Raw genomic sequence first — 23,228 nt, forward strand, 5'->3', positions numbered from 1 at the left:
GTCTTGTATCCTGCAAAAGCCATGGAATGTGTCGAGGATCCGTACCAGCTTCTGGGTGACTTTCCCAGCACTATTGCCCAGCAAGCCCAAGTGCTCGGGAACACAGAGGGCTTTCTCTTCAGTAACAGGACATGAAGATCCGGCAGGGGATGCTGGGAGTCGCCAGGCTATATAACCGAGCCAGGAATGCCAGAGCCAATAAGGAGGACGCTGGCCCTTTAAGGCTGGGAGAAGTCCGCGCGCGCTCCCTCTAGTGGCAGGAGCACGCGACTGCATGGAAGAAGCATGCGGCCTACACGCTGGGAGCAAGAGTGCAGGCCGGAGCCTGGAGAGGTAAGTGAGAGCTGGGGGAGCGGGGACCGCAGCAGTAGGCACGGGTACACCCTCAATCCGTACCGAGGATCGCGGGTGTAACCGTGACAGTGGTGAGTGTGGGGGTGTTGAATGGTGCTGGCGGGGGAATCCTGGTGTGACTGATGCAGGGGTGTGGGGCAGTAATGTACACAGTGTGGTGAGTGTGGGGGTGGTGAATGGTGCTGGCGGGGGGATCCTGGTGTGACTGATGCAGGGGTGCGGGGCAGTAATGTACGCAGTGTGGTGAGTGTGGGGGTGGTGAATGGTGCTGGCGGGGGGATCCTGGTGTGACTGATGCAGGGGTGAGGGGCAGTAATGTACACAGTGTGGTGAGTGTGGGGGTGTTGAATGGTGCTGTGGGCGGGATCCTGGTGTGACTGATGCAGGGGTGCGGGGCAGTAATGTACGTAGTGTGGTGAGTGTGGGGGTGGTGAATGTTGCTGTGCGAGGGATCCTGGTGTGACTGATGCAGGGGTGAGGGGCAGTAATGTACGTAGTGTGGTGAGTGTGGGGGTGGTGAAGGGTGCTGGGGGGGTGATCCTGGTGTGACTGATGCAGGGGTGAGGGGCAGTAATGTACATAGTGTGGTGAGTGTGGGGGTGGTGAATGGTGCTGTGGGCGGGATCCTGGTGTGACTGATGCAGGGGTGCGGGGCAGTAATGTACATAGTGTGGTGAGTGTGGGGGTAGTGAATGGTGCTGAGGGGGGTGATCCTGGTGTGACTGATGCAGGGGTGCGGGGCAGTAATGTACACAGTGTGGTGAGTGTGGGGGTGGTGAAGGGTGCTGGGGGGGTGATCCTGGTATGACTGATGCAGGGGTGAGGGGCAGTAATGTACATAGTGTGGTGAGTGTTTGGGTGGTGAATGGTGCTGGGGGGGTGATCCTGGTGTGACTGATGCAGGGGTGAGGGGCAGTAATGTACATAGTGTGGTGAGTGTGGGGGTGGTGAAGGGTGCTGGGGGGGTGATCCTGGTGTGACTGATGCAGGGGTGAGGGGCAGTAATGTACACAGTGTGGTGAGTGTGGGGGTGGTGAAGGGTGCTGGGGGGGTGATCCTGGTGTGACTGATGCAGGGGTGCGGGGCAGTAATGTACACAGTGTGGTGAGTGTGGGAGTGGTGAAGGGTGCTGGGGGGGTGATCCTGGTGTGACTGATGCAGGGGTGCGGGGCAGTAATGTACACAGTGTGGTGAGTGTGGGGGTGGTGAATGGTGCTGGGGGGGTGATCCTGGTATGATTGATGCAGGGGTGCGGGGCAGTAATGTACACAGTGTGGTGAGTGTGGGGGTGGTGAATGGTGCTGGCGGGGGAATCCTGGTGTGACTGATGCAGGGGTACGGGGCAGTAATGTACATAGTGTGGTGAGTGTGGGGGTGATGAATGGTGTTGGGCGGGTGATCCTGGTGTGACTGATGCAGGGGTGAGGGGCAGTAATGTACATAGTGTGGTTGTCACAATCTCTGGGGGAATAGTCCCTTAGGACTAAGTAAGTGGACTCCCTGGACCACCGCGGGAGATAACAACCTTAGCCGCACCCGGGAGCGGAGTCCAAGTGAACTCCTGGTCTTCGCCAGAGCCCGCCGCAAAGCGGGATGGTCTTGCTGCGGCGGGGAGTCACCAGGTCGCTCCGCGGGTGCGACTAGGCCCACGGTGGCAGCCAAGGTAGGGACGCGAGGACCACGGGAAGGCAGGCAGGACCACGGGAGGGCAGGCAGGCAGGACCACGGGAGGGCAGGCAGGCAGGACCACGGGAGGGCAGGCAGGCAGGACCACGGGAGGGCAGGCAGGCAGGACCACGGGAGGGCAGGCAGGCAGGACCACGGGAGGGCAGGCAGGCAGGACCACGGGAGGGCAGGCAGGCAGGACCTCTGAAGGACACTAGGATACAGGACCGCCACAGGATTGCAGGACCGCCACAGGATTGCAGGACCGCCACAGGATTGCAGGACCGCCACAGGATTGCAGGACCGCCACAGGAATGCAGGACCGCCACAGGAATGCAGGACCGCCACAGGATTGCAGGACCGCCACAGGATTGCAGGACCGCCACAGGATTGCAGGATCACAATAGGATACCACGTAACTAGGGAACACAGGAAACCAGGAACACGGAAACACCACGGAACACGGGAATCACAGAATCCACAGAGGCGTCTGGAAACGCTCGGGAACACAGAGGGCTTTCTCTTCAGTAACAGTACTTGAAGATCCGGCAGGGGATGCTGGGAGTTGCCAGGCTATATAGCCGAGCCCGTAACCGTGACAGTACCACCCCCTTTAGGGCCCCTCTTCTCTTCTTCTTCAGCCCGCTGTTCTTCTTTCTTCGCCTCCTCTAATTCTTCTTGGTGATGAGACACCTTAGGAGGAGAGAAGGTACCGGGAAGACTTGGGAAGCAGGCTGGGTCGGCTCTAGGCACATCGGAGCAGCCTCAGGGGAGGCCAGAGCAGCCGTGGCAAGCTGCGGAGTCTCTGGAGCAGCCGTGGCAAGCTGCGGAGACACTGGAGCAGCATTGGCAAGCTGCGGAGGCTGGAGAGTCTCTGGAGCAGCATTGGCAAGCTGCGGAGGCTGGAGAGTCTCTGGAGTCCACTTACTTAGTCCTAAGGGACTTTTCCCCCAGAGATTGTGACAGTAAGATCCGGCCATGGACTCCGCCAAGGTCTTGTATCCTGCAAAAGCCATGGACTGTGTCGAGGATCCGTACCAGCTTCTGGGTGACTTTCCCAGCACTATTGCCCAGCAAGCCCAAGTGCTCAGGAACACAGAGGGCTTTCTCTTCAGTAACAGGACATGAAGATCCGGCAGGGGATGCTGGGAGTCGCCAGGCTATATAACCGAGCCAGGAATGCCAGAGCCAATAAGGAGGACGCTGGCCCTTTAAGGCTGGGAGAAGTCCGCGCGCGCTCCCTCTAGTGGCAGGAGCACGCGACTGCATGGAAGAAGCATGCGGCCTACACGCTGGGAGCAAGAGTGCAGGCCGGAGCCTGGAGAGGTAAGTGAGAGCTGGGGGAGCGGGGACCGCAGCAGTAGGCACGGGTACACCCTCAATCCGTACCGAGGATCGCGGGTGTAACCGTGACAGTGGTGAGTGTGGGGGTGTTGAATGGTGCTGGCGGGGGAATCCTGGTGTGACTGATGCAGGGGTGTGGGGCAGTAATGTACACAGTGTGGTGAGTGTGGGGGTGGTGAATGGTGCTGGCGGGGGGATCCTGGTGTGACTGATGCAGGGGTGCGGGGCAGTAATGTACGCAGTGTGGTGAGTGTGGGGGTGGTGAATGGTGCTGGCGGGGGGATCCTGGTGTGACTGATGCAGGGGTGAGGGGCAGTAATGTACACAGTGTGGTGAGTGTGGGGGTGTTGAATGGTGCTGTGGGCGGGATCCTGGTGTGACTGATGCAGGGGTGCGGGGCAGTAATGTACGTAGTGTGGTGAGTGTGGGGGTGGTGAATGGTGCTGTGCGAGGGATCCTGGTGTGACTGATGCAGGGGTGAGGGGCAGTAATGTACATAGTGTGGTGAGTGTGGGGGTGGTGAAGGGTGCTGGGGGGGTGATCCTGGTGTGACTGATGCAGGGGTGAGGGGCAGTAATGTACATAGTGTGGTGAGTGTGGGGGTGGTGAATGGTGCTGTGGGCGGGATCCTGGTGTGACTGATGCAGGGGTGCGGGGCAGTAATGTACATAGTGTGGTGAGTGTGGGGGTAGTGAATGGTGCTGAGGGGGGTGATCCTGGTGTGACTGATGCAGGGGTGCGGGGCAGTAATGTACACAGTGTGGTGAGTGTGGGGGTGGTGAAGGGTGCTGGGGGGGTGATCCTGGTATGACTGATGCAGGGGTGAGGGGCAGTAATGTACATAGTGTGGTGAGTGTTTGGGTGGTGAATGGTGCTGGGGGGGTGATCCTGGTGTGACTGATGCAGGGGTGAGGGGCAGTAATGTACATAGTGTGGTGAGTGTGGGGGTGGTGAAGGGTGCTGGGGGGTGATCCTGGTGTGACTGATGCAGGGGTGAGGGGCAGTAATGTACACAGTGTGGTGAGTGTGGGGGTGGTGAAGGGTGCTGGGGGGGTGATCCTGGTGTGACTGATGCAGGGGTGCGGGGCAGTAATGTACACAGTGTGGTGAGTGTGGGAGTGGTGAAGGGTGCTGGGGGGGTGATCCTGGTGTGACTGATGCAGGGGTGCGGGGCAGTAATGTACACAGTGTGGTGAGTGTGGGGGTGGTGAATGGTGCTGTGCGAGGGATCCTGGTGTGACTGATGCAGGGGTGAGGGGCAGTAATGTACGTAGTGTGGTGAGTGTGGGGGTGGTGAAGGGTGCTGGGGGGGTGATCCTGGTGTGACTGATGCAGGGGTGAGGGGCAGTAATGTACATAGTGTGGTGAGTGTGGGGGTGGTGAATGGTGCTGTGGGCGGGATCCTGGTGTGACTGATGCAGGGGTGCGGGGCAGTAATGTACATAGTGTGGTGAGTGTGGGGGTAGTGAATGGTGCTGAGGGGGGTGATCCTGGTGTGACTGATGCAGGGGTGCGGGGCAGTAATGTACACAGTGTGGTGAGTGTGGGGGTGGTGAAGGGTGCTGGGGGGGTGATCCTGGTATGACTGATGCAGGGGTGAGGGGCAGTAATGTACATAGTGTGGTGAGTGTTTGGGTGGTGAATGGTGCTGGGGGGGTGATCCTGGTGTGACTGATGCAGGGGTGAGGGGCAGTAATGTACATAGTGTGGTGAGTGTGGGGGTGGTGAAGGGTGCTGGGGGGGTGATCCTGGTGTGACTGATGCAGGGGTGAGGGGCAGTAATGTACACAGTGTGGTGAGTGTGGGGGTGGTGAAGGGTGCTGGGGGGGTGATCCTGGTGTGACTGATGCAGGGGTGCGGGGCAGTAATGTACACAGTGTGGTGAGTGTGGGAGTGGTGAAGGGTGCTGGGGGGGTGATCCTGGTGTGACTGATGCAGGGGTGTGGGGCAGTAATGTACACAGTGTGGTGAGTGTGGGGGTGGTGAATGGTGCTGGCGGGGGGATCCTGGTGTGACTGATGCAGGGGTGAGGGGCAGTAATGTACACAGTGTGGTGAGTGTGGGGGTGGTGAAGGGTGCTGAGTGGGGGGATCCTGTTGTGATTGATGCAGGGGTGCGGGGCAGTAATGTACACAGTGTGGTGAGTGTGGCGGTGATGAATGGTGCTGAGCGGGATCATGCAGTCAGTGCTGATCCATCTGCACCCCCAGTGGTGGCCGCTCCCATAAGGAGCTATGCGAGTGTCACCGCTGGGGCAAGTGGGGTTAACTCCTTGTCTCCTGGCTCTGGGAATAGCGTTTTGCAAAGGCGTCTTCTGGAGGCTCTCAGGAGAGGGGAAAAGTCAATCACTGTAGAGGGGAGAGATGTTGATCTGTCCTTCTGGACAGACAGGCATGGCCTGGCAGCCGTCCAAGAGAAAAGGGGGGGAGAGACTGTATGGTCTTACCCACAACCGGGCCCGGAGCTGCCCGTAGGAATGTGGTTCGTCTTCGCTGGAGGGGCAGTGACGCATGCCCACCCAGGTCAAGGGTGGTGGAGCTCCTCCTGAAGATGAACTTCAGGGCTAGTGACATCTTTGCCCTGATACATCCTTATGGTACTCCGGAGTTCGATGTCAGCTTTGTTCGGCCGGAGGGCTTAGAGCTCTTCTGGTCGAATTATGAGCTGGCAAAGAACGAGCCCGCATGGCGAGACTTTCCTGTGCAAGCAGTGTCTCGCCAAAACACAGTCACTTTCTTGCATGGACATCATGACGTGGCTCAGCCGTTATGGTGAGGTTGTACAGGTACCTCAGAAAAACCGTGATGAATTTGGCATTTGGTCTGGAGCCTGGACCTTCATGATATGTAGGCTATCGACTACAGGGGGGCAGGTAAATGCAGAGCATCAGAGGCCCCTCAGCAGAACCAGGGCCCCTCAGTAGAACCAGGGCCCCTCCGTAGAACCTGGGCCCCTCAGGAGAACCTGAGCCCCTCAGCAGAACCTGGGCCCCTCAGCAGAACCTGGGCCCCTCAGCAGAACCTGGGTCCCTCAGCTGAACCATGGCCCCTAAGCAGAGCCATGGCCCCTCAGTAGAACCATGGCCCCTCAGCAGAGCCAGAGCCCCTCAGCAGAACCAGGCCTCTCAGCAGAACCAGGGCCCCTCAGCAGAACCTGGGCCCCTCAGCAGGATCAGTGGAAAAGGCCCAAATCTAACCCTGGGGTCGGAGTGAGATCTGCTGCTTATATTTCCCAGCAGACCACAACTTGTGAAATCGTTGAGGGGTGCAGTTACAATAATGGGGTCATACTACAGAGATTCCGGGAATATCAAGGGATCTGCTAAAACAACATGGACTCCAAAACTGAAACCGCCATCCCCTCACGTGTCAGGGAAACACCATCAACAGAGAGAATGAAAGATCCCGAACTGTTGTCCCAATTCTGCTCGGCACCGCCCATGTGACAGCATAATCACATAACACCGCCACCCCGCACCCTCCTCACATAACACCGCCACCCCGCACCCTCCTCACATGACACCTCCACCCCGCACCCTCCTCATATAACACCTCCACCCCGCACCCTCCTCACATGACACCTCCACCCCGCACCCTCCTCACATAACACCTCCACCCCGCACCCTCCTCACATGACACCGCCACCCCGCACCCTCCTCACATAACACCGCCACCCCGCACCCTCCACACATAACACCGCCACCCCGCACCCTCCACACATAACACCACCACCCCGCACCCTCCTCACTTAACACCGCCACCCCGCACCCTCCACACATAACACCGCCACCCCGCACCCTCCTCACATAACACCGCCACCCCGCACCCTCCTCACATGACACCGCCACCCCGCACCCTCCACACATAACACCGCCACCCCGCACCCTCCACACATGACACCGCCACCCCGCACCCTCCACACATAACACCGCCACCCCGCACCCTCCACACATAACACCGCCACCCCGCACCCTCCACACATAATACCGCCACCCCGCACCCTCTACACATAACACCGCCACCCCGCACCCTCCTCACATAACATCTCCACCCCGCACCCTCCTCACATAACACCGCCACCCCGCACCCTCCTCACATAACACCGCCACCCCGCACCCTCCTCACATAACACCGCCACCCCGCACCCTCCTCACATAACACCGCCACACCGCACCCTCCACACATAACACCGCCACCCCGCACCCTCCTCACATAACACCGCCACCCCGCACCCTCCACACATAACACCGCCACCCCGCACCCTCCTCACATAACACCGCCACACCGCACCCTCCTCACATAACATCTCCACCCCGCACCCTCCTCACATAACACCGCCACACCGCACCCTCCTCACATAACATCTCCACCCCGCACCCTCCTCACATAACACCGCCACCCCGCACCCTCCACACATAACACCGCCACCCCGCACCCTCCTCACATAACACCGCCACACCGCACCCTCCTCACATAACATCTCCACCCCGCACCCTCCACACATAACATCTCCACCCCGCACCCTCCTCACATAACACCGCCACCCCGCACCCTCCACACATGACACCGCCACCCCGCACCCTCCACACATAACACCGCCACCCCGCACCCTCCACACATAACACCGCCACCCCGCACCCTCCAAACATAACACCGCCACCCCGCACCCTCCTCACATAACACCGCCACCCCGCACCCTCCTCACATGACACCGCCACCCCGCACCCTCCTCCCATAACACCGCCACCACGCACCCTCCACACATAACACCACCACCCCGCACCCTCCTCACATAACACCGCCACCCCGCACCCTCCTCACATGACACCGCCACCCCGCACCCTCCTCACATGACACCTCCACCCCGCACCCTCCTCACATAACACCGCCACCCCGCACCCTCCTCACATAACACCGCCACCCCGCACCCCCCTCACAAAATACCGCCACCCCGCACCCTCCTCACATGACAACGCCACCCCGCACCCTCCTCACATAACACCGCCACCCCGCACCCTCCTCACATAACACCGCCACCCCGCACCCTCCTCACATAACACCGCCACCCCGCACCCTCCTCACATAACACCGCCACCCCGCACCCTCCTCACATAACATCTCCACCCCGCACCCTCCTCACATAACACCTCCACCCCGCACCCTCCTCACATGACACCTCCACCCCGCACCCTCCTCACATAACACCTCCACCCCGCACCCTCCTCACATGACACCGCCACCCCGCACCCTCCACACATGACACCGCCACCCCGCACCCTCCTCACATAACACCACCACCCCGCACCCTCCTCACATAACACCGCCACCCCGCACCCTCCTCACATAACACCACCACCCCGCACCCTCCTCACATAACACCACCACCCCGCACCCTCCTCACATAACACCACCACCCCGCACCCTCCTCACATAACACCACCACCCCGCACCCTCCTCACATAACACCACCACCCCGCACCCTCCTCACATAACATCTACACCCTGCACCCTCCTCACATGACACCGCCACCCCGCACCCTCCTCACATAACAGCACCACCCCGCACACTCCTCACATAACATCTCCACCCCGCACCCTCCTCACATAACACCGCCACCCCGCACCCCCCTCACATAACACCTCCACCCCGCACCCTCCTCACATAACACCGCCACCCCGCACCCTCCTCACATGACACCGCCACCCCGCACCCTCCACACATAACACCGCCATCCCGCACCCTCCTCACATGACACAGCCACCCCGCACCCTCCTCACATAACACCTCCACCCCGCACCCTCCTCACATAACACCGCCGGCCCCGCACCCTCCTCACATAACACCGCCGGCCCCGCACCCTCCTCACATAACACCGCCACCCCGCACCCTCCTCACATAACACCACCACCCCGCACCCTCCTCACATAACACTGCCACCCCGCACCCTCCTCACATAATACCTCCACCCCGCACCCTCCTCACATAATACCTCCACCCCGCACCCTCCTCACATAACACCGCCACCCCGCACCCTCCTCACATAACACCGCCGACCCGCACCCTCTTCACATGACACAGCCACGCCGCACCCTCTTCACATAACACCGCCACCCCGCACCCTCCTCACATAACACTGCCACCCCGCACCCTCCTCACATAATACCTCCACCCCGCACCCTCCTCACATAATACCTCCACCCCGCACCCTCCTCACATAACACCGCCACCCTGCACCCTCCTCACATAACACCGCCACCCTGCACCCTCCTCACATAACACCACCACCCCGCACCCTCCTCACATAACACTGCCACCCCGCACCCTCCTCACATAACACCTCCAACCCGCACCCTCCTCACATAACACCGCCACCCCGCACCCTCCTCACATAACACCGCCACACCGCACCCTCCACACATGACACCGCCACCCGCACCATCCTCCCATAACATCTCCACCCCGCACCCTCCTCACATGACACCGCGACCCCGCACCCTCCTCACATAACACCGCCACCCCGCACCCTCCTCACATAACACCGCCACCCCGCACCATCCTCCCATAACATCTCCACCCCGCACCCTCCTCACATAACACCGCCACCCCGCACCCTCCACACATGACACCGCCACCCCGCACCCTCCTCCCATAACACCGCCACCCCGCACCCTCCACACATAACACCGCCACCCCGCACCCTCCACACATGACACCGCCACCCCGCACCCTCCTCACATAACACCACCACCCCGCACCCTCCTCACATAACACCACCACCCCGCACCCTCCTCACATAACACCGCCACCCCGCACCCTCCTCATATAACACCACCACCCCGCACCCTCCTCACATAACACCACCACCCCGCACCCTCCTCACATAACACCGCCACCCCGCACCCTCCTCACATAACACCACCACCCCGCACCCTCCTCACATAACACCACCACCCCGCACCCTCCTCACATAACATCTCCACCCCGCACCCTCCTCACATAACACCGCCACCCCGCACCCTCCTCACATAACACCACCACCCCGCACCCTCCTCACATAACACCTCCACCCCGCACCCTCCTCACATGACACCACCACCCCGCACCCTCCTCACATAACACCACCACCCCGCACCCTCCTCACCTAACACCTCCACCCCGCACCCTCCTCACATAACACCTCCACCCCGCACCCTCCTCACATAACACCGCCACCCCGCACCCTCCACACATAACACCGCCACCCCGCACCCTCCACACATGACACCGCCACCCCGCACCCTCCTCACATAACACCGCCACCCCGCACCCTCCTCACATAACATCTCCACCCCGCACCCTCCTCACATAACACCGCCACCCCGCACCCTCCACACATAACATCTCCACCCCGCACCCTCCTCACATGACACCGCCACCCCGCACCCTCCACACATAACACCGCCACCCCGCACCCTCCACACATGACACCGCCACCCCGCACCCTCCACACATAACACCGCCACCCCGCACCCTCCTCACATAACACCGCCACCCCGCACCCTCCTCACATGACACCGCCAACCCGCACCCTCCTCAAATAACACCGCCACCCGCACCCTCCTCAAATAACACCGCCACCCCGCACCCTCCACACATAACACCGCCGGCCCCGCACCCTCCTCACATGACACAGCCACCCCGCACCCTCCTCACATGACACCGCCACCCCGCACCCTCCTCACATAACACCGCCACCCCGCACCCTCCTCACATAACACCGCCACCCCGCACCCTCCTCACATAACACCGCCGGCCCCGCACCCTCCTCACATAACACCGCCGGCCCCGCACCCTCCTCACATAACACCGCCACCCCGCACCCTCCTCACATAACACTACCACCCCACACCCTCCTCACATAACACCGCCACCCCGCACCCTCCTCACATAACACCGCCACCCCGCACCCTCCACACATAACACCTCCACCCCGCACCCTCCATACATAACACCTCCACTCCGCACCCTCCTCACATAACATCTCCACCCCGCACCCTCCACACATAACACCGCCACCCCGCACCCTCCTCACATAACACCTCCACCCCGCACCCTCCACACATAACACCGCCACCCCGCACCCTCCTCACATAACATCTCCACCCCGCACCCTCCTCACATGACACCGCCACCCCGCACCCTCCTCACATAACATCTCCACCCCGCACCCTCCTCACATAACACCTCCACCCCGCACCCTCCTCACATAACACCGCCACCCCGCACCCTCCTCACATAACACCGCCACCCCGCACCCTCCTCACATAACACCACCACCCCGCACCCTCCTCACATAACACCGCCACCCTGCACCATCCTCCACTCCACGAATTATCTGTTGCTTCCTATGCAGCAGCTTCTTCTCAGCTTTACTCATTTTGCAGGGGAAGTTCTGGAAATTTTGGGTGATGTCTGATGTGCATCTCCCGTGACTGCGACTTCCAGAGTCTGATTAAATATTGTCTCATGAAGGTTCTCCCCGGAGAAGTCCTTCTGCTCCAGTAATAAGAGTGAGTAAGGGGGCGATTCATCAGATCAAAGCCTTCCCGTCCTCATCTCACGTCCTGGGCGACATCTAATCAGCTCCAACATCTCGTCTGCCGAGACAACTGTGATGTATGGTCCCCAGAAGACTCTCTCCATTACCGGGATTTACTAGTATTTGCTCTACTCGATTATTACACGTCCCAGAGGTCTGGATGGGAGGAGGAGATACTATGAGGGCAGGAGGTGGTAGAGGGATTGTAAGGCTCAGGATGTCCCCATTGTAACCTGTGCGGTCCTATAGGAGGTCACAACTGATGATGCACCATGTATGATCCACAATGGGGAGGGTCTGCAGACCGGTGAGTAGTGTGGTGGAAGATCCAATTTATCACAAAGTGCCAATATAAGCAGTAATTGTTTATTTATTTGATGAACTGTTCTCCTAACATGCCAGCCTCCTAAGGACACTGATACAAGCTGGAGGGCAAATCCGGGACTATCACTTCAGTCCCAAGCTGCTTCTTGGCGATTAAAGGGTTAAAATAGCAATGAGATTAGTAAATCTTGACTTGTGTGGAACTGCAGTTAGATTCTGGTGAACTCTGTGCTGTACTTAAGTGCCCACAGAGAGCACTCTGACTGCCACCTCTGGCACCCGTTCCATAGGTTCGCCACCACTGGCACCCGTTCCATAGGTTCGCCACCACTGGCACCCGTTCCATAGGTTCGCCACCACTGGCACCCGTTCCATAGGTTCGCCACCACTGGCACCCGTTCCATAGGTTCGCCACCACTGGCACCCATGCCATAGGTTCGCCACCACTGGCACCCGTTCCATAGGTTCGCCACCACTGGCACCCATGCCATAGGTTCGCCACCACTGGCACCCGTTCCATAGGTTCGCCACCACTGGCACCCGTTCCATAGGTTCGCCACCACTGGCACCCGTGCCATAGGTTCGCCACCACTGGCACCCGTTCCATAGGTTCGCCACCACTGGCACCCGTTCCATAGGTTCGCCACCACTGGCACCCATGCCATAGGTTCGCCACCACTGGCACCCGTTCCATAGGTTCGCCACCACTGGCACCCGTTCCATAGGTTCGCCACCACTGGCACCCGTTCCATAGGTTCGCCACCACTGGCACCCGTTCCATAGGTTCGCCACCACTGACCTATATACTGTAGGGAATGCAACCCCAACCAATAACCTGACCTTGTAACCTGCTCCCGTATCCTACCATTAACAGACTGGGATACTTAAATGTTTCGGGTAATGTCGGGGGGGGGGGGAAGCAGCATTTTATTTAACAGGAACATAAATTATTAAATAACAGAATACATTTGTAAACCCTGTAAGCCAATCTGACGTCTTCCACTCTTGGGAAACCTTCACCTGAATGGCAGCTGCAGAACGGCAGCCGGAACGTGGGCGACTTCTGATGACCTCTGGGCACATGTAAACTCCATCAATGCTGAGACATCTGCAAGAAAACAGAAGGAAACGTCAGGATCCGAAGGATAAGAAACCGGAGAAGAGATAAACCTGAGGGCACGATGGGTGGGAGACTTCTCGCTGCTCCGATCCTGAGGGCAGAAGGAAAGAGGCCCCCCGCCCCAAACTTTTTAAAGATGCTGGGCAGGTCCTGACCCGCCAAATCCCGCCCCTTGGTGACCTCACTTAGGGAGGGGGAAAGGGCCAATCACCATCAGCCTCCCAGTGGCTGACCAAGGACCCCGCCCCCCCAGTCCTCCGTCCCTTCGCTACTTGCTTTGGGGCTTGTTAGACTGTAGGGAATGCAAACCCAACCAAATAACCTGACCTTTGACCCTGTAACCTGCACCCGTATCCTACAATTTAAAGACAGGGACACTTAAATGTTTCGGGTGATGTCGGGGGGGGGGCAGCATTTTATTTAACAGGAACATAAATTATTAAATAACAGAATGAAAGTGCAAACTGTTGTAAACCCTTTATACCCAAAATATCTGAGTAAAGGCCCAGATAGAGCAGGAATTTTTTGAAAACAGAAATAAATTGATAATGTGCGGTTCCTGACTTGTGAAAAAAGTTATCAAAACCCGAAGGACGTAAGAGGGAATAACCAAAGACACCGGGCAGGGTTCTGAGCCGACCAGGTGCCTCTCCCAAAAAGATTAACCACGGAAGCTGCAGCGAGGACATCAGACAGTAACAGACCACTGTGTTTAGTGGCACTAGGGGGTATTAATTCAGAGGGAACCAAAAAAAACCAAGTCCAAAATAGGAATAATAGGATAAAACAAGGGGAGGGAAACCGGCCTGCGGGAATCGGGAGATGAGTTCTCCCATTTCCAACCTTTTAACTGCTTCATTAGGAAAGTTTTGGTGAGGTCTGGGCGGTCATAGGGTTATAACATAAAGGCGAGGGCCGCGCCCTGTGGAATGAAGCCCCCTGACTTTTTATATGCGCTAACCAGTCCAAGGAGTGAGGCAGGAGAAGGGATTTCCCCGGGGGCCGGCAGAGGAAGCTAACCATTGCTCCCAGGAGGAGGCTTCCGCCATGTGGATGATGAATTCTTCACGGCCAGACTCCATAAGTACTGAGGGCATCCTATCCCGGACTCATCTGCCGACCCCTGGGGCTCTCCGAAAATCTGAGACAGGGCATTAGCTATGCCGTTAGAAGATTCAGGGACATACGTAGCCCCCAACCAGATGTTAGACTGAAGACAGTGAAACACGAGATGCTGAAGTAACGCAAGTACCGGACATGGAGGAGAGGACAGGCTATAACCAAGGAGATATCGTCCAGCCACCAATGAATCCTCCTGTCTGCTAACTACAGGTCCCACAGCTCAATAACTACGATTAAAGGGAGGAGCCGCAACAGGGACGCATTGTCAGTGAAGCCATGAGGAAGGCCACGGGTCCCTGCACCATTTAGAGCCATAGACGGCGGCAAAGCCCTCGATGGCCGAAGCTGAAATGAGTAGAACGAGAGAGTGATAGAGAGCAATAGAGAGTGATAGAGAGCGATAGAGAGTGATAGAGAGCGATAGAGAGTGATGGAGAGCAATAGAGAGTGATAAAGAGTGATGGCGAGTGATCGAGAGTGATAGAGAGCAATAGAGAGTGATAGAGAGCGATAGAGAGCAATAGAGAGTGATAGAAAGCGATAGAGAGCAATAGAGAGTCATAGAGAGTGATGGAGAGTGATAGAGAGTGATGGAGAGCAATAGAGAGTGATAGAGAGCGATAGAGAGCAACAGAGAGTGATAGAGAGCGATAGAGAGCGATAGAGAGCAATAGAGAGTGATAGAGTGATAGAGTGATAGAGAGTGATAGAGAGTGATGGAGAGTGATGGAGAGTGATGGAGAGTGATAGAGAGCGATAGAGAGCGATAGAGAGCAATAGAGAGTGATGGAGAGTGATAGAGAGTGATGGAGAGCAATAGAGAGTGATAGAGAGTGATGGAGAGTGATGGAGAGCGATAGAGAGTGATGGAGAGTGATATAGAGTGATAGAGAGTGATAGAGAGTGATGGAGAGTGACGGAGAGCGATAGAGAGTGATGGAGAGTGATAGAGAGTGATGGAGAGCAATAGAGAGTGATAGAGAGTGATGGAGAGTGATGGAGAGTGATGGAGAGCGATAGAGAGTGATGGAGAGTGATAGAGAGTGATAGAGAGTGATGGAGAGTGATGGAGAGTGATGGAGAGCGATAGAGAGTGACGGAGAGTGATAGAGAGTGATAGAGAGTGATAGAGAGTGACGGAGAGCGATAGAGAGTGATGGAGAGTGATGGAGAGTGACGGAGAGCGATAGAGAGTAATGGAGAGTGATGCAGAGTGATGGAGAGTGATGGAGAGCGATAGAGAGTGATGGAGAGTGATAGAGAGTGATAGAGAGCGATAGAGAGTAATGGAGAGTGATAGAGAGCGATAGAGAGTGATGGAGAGTGATAGAGAGTGATAGAGAGTGATGGAGAGTGATGGAGAGTGATGGAGAGTGATAGAGAGCGATAGAGAGTGATGGAGAGCGATAGAGAGTGATGGAGAGCGATAGAGAGTGATGGAGAGCAATAGAGAGTGATGGAGAGTGATAGAGAGCGATAGAGAGTGATGGAAAGTGATAGAGAGCGATAGAGAGTGATGGAAAGTGATGGAGAGCGATAGAGAGTGATGGAGAGTGATGGAGAGTGATAGAGAGTGATAGAGAGTGATGGAGAGTGATAGAGAGCGATAGAGAGTGATGGAGAGCGATAGAGAGTGATGGAAAGTGACGGAGAGCGATAGAGAGTGATGGAGAGCAATAGAGAGTGATGGAGAGCGATAGAGAGTGATAGAGAGTGATGGAGAGCGATAGAGAGTGATAGAGAGTGATGGAGAGCGATAGAGAGTGATTGTCAATCTTGGGCTCCTGGAAGATGCCGGACCCATTGCAATCCTGAAGGGACACCTGCCCGATAAGCAAGTTCTCCACCAGGGATTTGGTTATTGTAATGGGTCGGTGGTATTGTGCCTCTTGTGACCAGGAAGAGGAGGCAGGAAAAAGCGCGACCCCTAGGAATGACCCTGCATGCCGAGTATAACCTGAGACTGGGGTGAAGGGGCTTTATATTTACTATAAATGTCATCTTAATGGCGTCCAGCTCTCTGCCCACGTAGGATACATTTGTGACCGCACCGATGGTATTGTCCGCAGACAGAGGTTCCAAACCAAGATTATTACATGCTTCCACCATTTGCTCCGTGTAACCTCCATAATCCGGCTCCTTCTTATCCCATGATGCATTTGACAAGGGTGACATAGGGAGTTGTGGTAAGATCATGTCTAGGGCTCAGGAGAGGCAGGACGCTGCGCAGTGTGCAGTCCCCAGCGATGGCCACCACTATGGGGTCACCTTCTCCTGTTCTCTCCCGGGTGCCGGCACCTCCACCCCTGGCACAAAAACTGTAGAAATGAGTTCAGTTAGAAAACTCCTCCTGATCCCTCCATCGTTTCCTCCGCCCTTCAATATTCATCTGACGACATTCTCCGCATTTCTTTTCCAAGGTTTTTTTTAATGAGCTAAAATTTGATGAAACGGTAAAGAAATAGTTTTGAGTGCAGTTCATGTAGGAGCCATCTGTTCAGGAGCAGACTGCAGCGCGTGACCGAGGGCGTGAAGAAAGATACGCAGGAAATTCACAAAGCTCAATCATAAAAGGCTGCAAAGAATCAGCAGCCGCAGGAGATCAGCTCCACGGGAAGGGAAGGCAATATAACTCCAAGGGAATCAGACTGTCCACAAGGGAAGCCGCACTGACCGACACACTCAGTAAAGGAGAGGTTCTACAGGTGGGGACCACAGGCCAGTACACCAGGAGACATGGAGGAGGAGATACCAGGAGACAGGTCAGTACACCAGGAGACATGGAGGAGGGGATACCAGGAGACAGGCCAGTACACCAGGAGACATGGAGGAGATTCCAGGAGACAGGTCAGTACACCAGGAGACATGGAGGAGGGGATACCAGGAGACGGGCCAGTACACCAGGAGACATGGAGGAGATACCAGGAGACAGGTCAGTACACCAGGAGACATGGAGGAGATACCAGAAGACAGGTCAGTACACCAGGAGACATGGAGGAGATACCAGGAGACAGGCCAGTACACCAGGAGACATGGAGGAGATTCCAGGAGACAGGTCAGTACACCAGGAGACATGGAGGAGGAGGAGATGCCAGGAGACAGGCCAGTACACCAGGAGACATGGAGGAGGAGGAGATGCCAGGAGACAGGCCAGTACACCAGGAGACATGGAGGAGATACCAGGAGACAGGCCAGTACACCAGGAGACATGGAGGAGATTCCAGGAGACAGGTCAGTACACCAGGAGACATGGAGGAGGGGATACCAGGAGACGGGCCAGTACACCAGGAGACATGGAGGAGATACCAGGAGACAGGTCAGTACACCAGGAGACATGGAGGAGATACCAGAAGACAGGTCAGTACACCAGGAGACATGGAGGAGATACCAGGAGACAGGCCAGTACACCAGGAGACATGGAGGAGATTCCAGGAGACAGGTCAGTACACCAGGAGACATGGAGGAGGGGATACCAGGAGACGGGCCAGTACACCAGGAGACATGGAGGAGATACCAGGAGACAGGTCAGTACACCAGGAGACATGGAGGAGATACCAGAAGACAGGTCAGTACACCAGGAGACATGGAGGAGGGGATACCAGGAGACAGGCCAGTACACCAGGAGACATGGAGGAGATACCAGGAGACAGGCCAGTACACCAGGAGACATGGAGGAGATACCAGAAGACAGGTCAGTACACCAGGAGACACGGAGGAGATACCAGGAGACAGGCCAGTATAACAGGAGATGTGGAGGAGATACCAGGAGACAGGCCAGTACACCAGGAGATGTGGAGGAGATACCAGAAGACAGGCCAGTACACCAGGAGACATGGAGGAGGAGGAGATGCCAGGAGACAGGCCAGTACACCAGGAGACATGGAGGAGGAGGAGATGCCAGGAGACAGGCCAGTACACCAGGAGACATGGAGGAGATACCGGAAGACAGGTCAGTACACCAGGAGACATGGAGGAGGGGATACCAGGAGAAAGGCCAGTACACCAGGAGACATGGAGGAGATACCAGGAGACAGGTCAGTACACCAGGAGACATGGAGGAGGAGATACCAGGAGACAGGCCAGTACACCAGGAGACATGGAGGAGGGGATACCAGGAGACAGGCCAGTATACCAGGAGATGTGGAGGAGATACCAGAAGACAGGCCAGTACACCAGGAGACATGGAGGAGGAGGAGATGCCAGGAGATAGGTCAGTACACCAGGAGCCATGGAGGAGGAGATACCAGGAGACAGGCCAGTACACCAGGAGCCATGGAGGAGGAGATACCAGGAGACAGGCCAGTACACCAGGAGACATGGAGGAGGGGATACCAGGGGACAGGTCAGTACACCAGGAGACATGGAGAAGGGGATACCAGGAGACAGGTCAGTACACCAGGAGACATGGAGGAGGGGATACCAGTAGACAGGCCTGTAAACCAGGAGACATGGAGGAGGAGATACCAGGAGACATGGAGCAGATACCAGGAGACATGGAGGAGATACCAGTAGACAGGCCTGTAAACCAGGAGACAAGGAGGCTCCCATAGCTCCCAACCGTCCCGATTTTGACGGAACTTTCCCGTTTTTCGTACCTCTGCCCCGCGTCACGGGCAGCTATGAGATTGTCACGGATTTTCCCCCCAGGTCCCGCTGTGTCCCGGCGCTGTGTCCGCATAGTAAATACTTTGAAAGCCTGAACTCACAGTACAGAATGGCTTCTACAGACATCGGGAGCGAATCCTTTTCATAGAAGTGTCGGCTTAGCAGAGAGAGCAGGGACCACGTCATCAGGTCAGATCAGCATCTGTCCATATATGGTCACTGCATCTCCTAGGGTTCCCCAGAGCAGACATCGGGCAGGGAATCCTTTTCAGAGAAGTGTCGGGCTTAGCGGAGAGCAAGGACCACGTCATCAGCTTCAGATCAGCATCTGTCCATATATGGTCACTGCATCTCCTAGGGTTCCCCAGAGCAGACATCGGGCAGGGAATCCTTTTCAGAGAAGTGTCGGGCTTAGCGGAGAGCAGGGACCACGTCATCAGGTCTGATCAGCATCTGTCCATATATGGTCACTGCATCTCCTAGGGTTCCCCAGAGCAGACATCGGGCAGGGAATCCTTTTCAGAGAAGTGTCGGCTTAGCGGAGAGCAGGGACCACGTCATCAGGTCAGATCAGCATCTGTCCATATATGGTCACTGCATCTCCTAGGGTTCCCCAGAGCAGACATCGGGCAGGGAATCCTTTTCAGAGAAGTGTCGGCTTAGCAGAGAGAGCAGGGACCACGTCATCAGGTCAGATCAGTATCTGTCCATATATGGTCACTGCATCTCCTAGGGTTCCCCAGAGCAGACATCGGGAGGGAATCCTTTTCAGAGAAGTGTCGGCTTAGCGGAGAGCAGGGACCACGTCATCAGGTCAGATCAGTATCTGTCCATATATGGTCACTGCATCTCCTAGGGTTCCCCAGAGCAGACATCGGGCAGGGAATCCTTTTCAGAGAAGTGTCGGCTTAGTGGAGAGAGCAGGGACCACGTCATCAGGTCTGATCAGCATCTGTCCATATATGGTCACTGCATCTCCTAGGGTTCCCCAGAGCAGACATCGGGCAGGTAATCCTTTTCAGAGAAGTGTCGGCTTAGCAGAGAGCAGGGACCACGTCATCAGGTCAGATCAGCATCTGTCCATATATGGTCACTGCATCTCCTAGGGTTCCCCAGAGCAGACATCGGGAGGGAATCCTTTGCAGAGAAGTGTCGGCTTAGCGGAGAGCAGGGACCACGTCATCAGCTTCAGATCAGTATCTGTCCATATATGGTCACTACATCTCCTAGGGTTCTCCAGAGCAGACATCGGGCAGGGAATCCTTTTCAGAGAAGTGTCGGCTTAGCGGAGAGCAGGGACCACGTCATCAGGTTCAGATCAGCATCTGTCCATATATGGTCACTGCATCTCCTAGGGTTCCCCAGAGCAGACATCGGGCAGGGAATCCTTTTCAGAGAAGTGTCGGCTTATCAGAGAGAGCAGGGACCACGTCATCAGGTCAGATCTCTATCCATATATGGTCTCCAGGGCTTCCCCAGACACAAGCTATTTATTTAATTAAATTACATAAAGTTTTGGCCAGGCTGAGATTCTATCCTGGGACCCTCTGCACCATAGACAGGAGCTTAACTAACTGAGCTATAAGCCCAGTGATACAGAGCTGAGGATTTCTGGTAACTAAGAAGTGTTATCTGCCATTTACACTGTGACACAGACTAATGCCCTGATATATAGAGAGGGATCTTCTCAGAGATTATTATTGTCATTATTGAGACTATTATTATTATTATTATAAATTTTATTATTTTTATTATTATGGAGATGATTATTAATAATGGTAAAAATAATAATAATCATCTCAATAATAATAATAATAATAATAATAATAGTCTCAATAATTACAATAATAATCTCTGAGAAGATCCCTCCCTATATACCAAGGCAGTAAATCTGTGTCACAGTGTAACAATAGTCATAGTTCTTAGTTACTAAAATTCTCCACCTTGTTAATCACAGAGGTTATAGCTCAGTTGGTTGAGGCGCTGTGTTATTATTGTACATGGACACTGCAGGTTCTGGGTTCCAATCCCAATGAGGATATTTTTTATTTTTTTTTATTGAGATGATTTTTATTATTTTAATATGGCTAAAATTTGGGGCGTGGCCAGGGAGTGATTGGGGGTGTGGCTTAGGGGGATCGCCGCGGCACGCGCCGCCATATTGTCCCTCTTTCCTTTTCACAAATGTTGGGAGGTATGAAGGAGGAGATACCAGGAGACAGGCCAGTACACTAGGAGACATGGAGGAGGAGATACCAGGAGACAGACCAGTACACCAGGAGATGTGGAGGAGACACCAGTAGACAGATCAGTACACCAGGAATAATGGAGGAGCATTTACCAGGAGACAGCCCAGTACACCAGGAGACATGGAGGAGGAGACACCAGTAGACAGATCAGTACACCAGGAATAATGGAGGAACATTTACCAGGAGACAGGCCAGTACACCAGGAGATGTGGAGGAGATACCAGGAGACAGGCCAGTACACCAGGAACAAGAGGAGAACTGCCTGAGGCCTTCAAAATGACCCCCAGCAGCCACAATGCATGTGTCTTCACAAAGGATTACAAATTGATTCCATGCTGACGATATGAGGGCCCGACGTCCACACATGGGACATTGCTCTCAGCCCAACACCGTGCCGGACGCTTGGCATTTGCCGGAGGATTGGCAGATTCAGAGTCTGGAGACGCTGTGGACATCCTGCAGCATCCTTTAGCATGACCGGTCGATCAGGGGTCAGTAATGGTGTGGGGGGGCCGCACAGCCCTCCATGTGCTCCCCAGAGGGGCCTGACTGCTATTAGGTACCAAGATGACATCCTCGGACCCTTATGGGACCATATGCTGGTGTGGGTGGCCCTGGTTCCTCCTAATGCAGGACAATGTTAGACCTTATGTGGCTGGAGTGTCAGCAGTTCCTGTAAGAATAAGGCATTGAAGCTACGGACTGACCCCTCATTCCCCAGACCTGACTCCGATTGAGCACATCTGGGTCATCACGTCTCGCTCCATCCACCCCCTTCATATTTCACCACAGAATGTCCAGGAGTTGGAGGATGCTTTAGTTCAGGGAGGATATCCCTCAGGAGACCATCTGCAACGTCATAAGGACCATGCCGAGGCATTGTAGAGAGGTCATACAGGCACATGGAGGCCACACACAATACTGAGCCTCATCGGGAGCATGCCCAGGTGTTGTAGGGAGGTCCTACAGGCACGTAGAGATCACACACCTTACTGAGCCTCATCAGGAGCATGCCGAGGTGTTGTAGGGAGGTCATACAGACACATGGAGGCCACACACAATACTGAGCCTCATCGGGAGCATGCCCAGGTGTTGTAGGGAGGTCATACAGGCACATGGAGGCCACACACACTACTGAGCCTCATCAGGAGCATGCCCAGGTGTTGTTGGGAGGTCATACAGGCATGTGGAGGCCACACACATAATACTGAGCCTCATCAGGAGCATGCCAAGGTGTTGTAGGGAGGTCATACAGGCACATGGAGGCCACACACAATACTGAGCCTCATCAGGAGCATGCCGAGGTGTTGTAGGGAGGTCCTACAGGCACGTGGAGATCACACACCTTACTGAGCCTCATCAGGAGCATGCCCAGGTGTTGTAGGGAGGTCCTACAGGCACGTGGAGGCCACACACAATACTGAGCCTCATCAGGAGCATGCCGAGGTGTTGTAGGGAGGTCCTACAGGCACGTGGAGATCACACACCTTACTGAGCCTCATCAGGAGCATGCCCAGGTGTTGTAGGGAGGTCCTACAGGCACATGGAGGCCACACACAATACTGAGCCTCATCAGGAGCATGCCGAGGTGTTGTAGGGAGGTCATACAGGCACGTGGAGGCCAAACACAATACTGAGCCTCATCAGGAGCATGCCCAGGTGTTGTAGGGAGGTCATATAGGCACGTGGAGGCCACATACAATAATGAGCCTCATCAGGAGCATGCCCAGGTGTTGTAGGGAGGTCCTACAGGCACGTGGAGGCCACACACAATACTGAGCCTCATCAGGAGCATGCTGAGGCATTGTAGGGAGGTCCTACAGGCACGCGGAGGCCACACACAATACTGAGCCTCATCAGGAGCATG

This window comes from Engystomops pustulosus, chromosome 3, assembly GCF_040894005.1.
Source record: "Engystomops pustulosus chromosome 3, aEngPut4.maternal, whole genome shotgun sequence".
Classification (NCBI taxonomy): domain Eukaryota; kingdom Metazoa; phylum Chordata; class Amphibia; order Anura; family Leptodactylidae; genus Engystomops; species Engystomops pustulosus.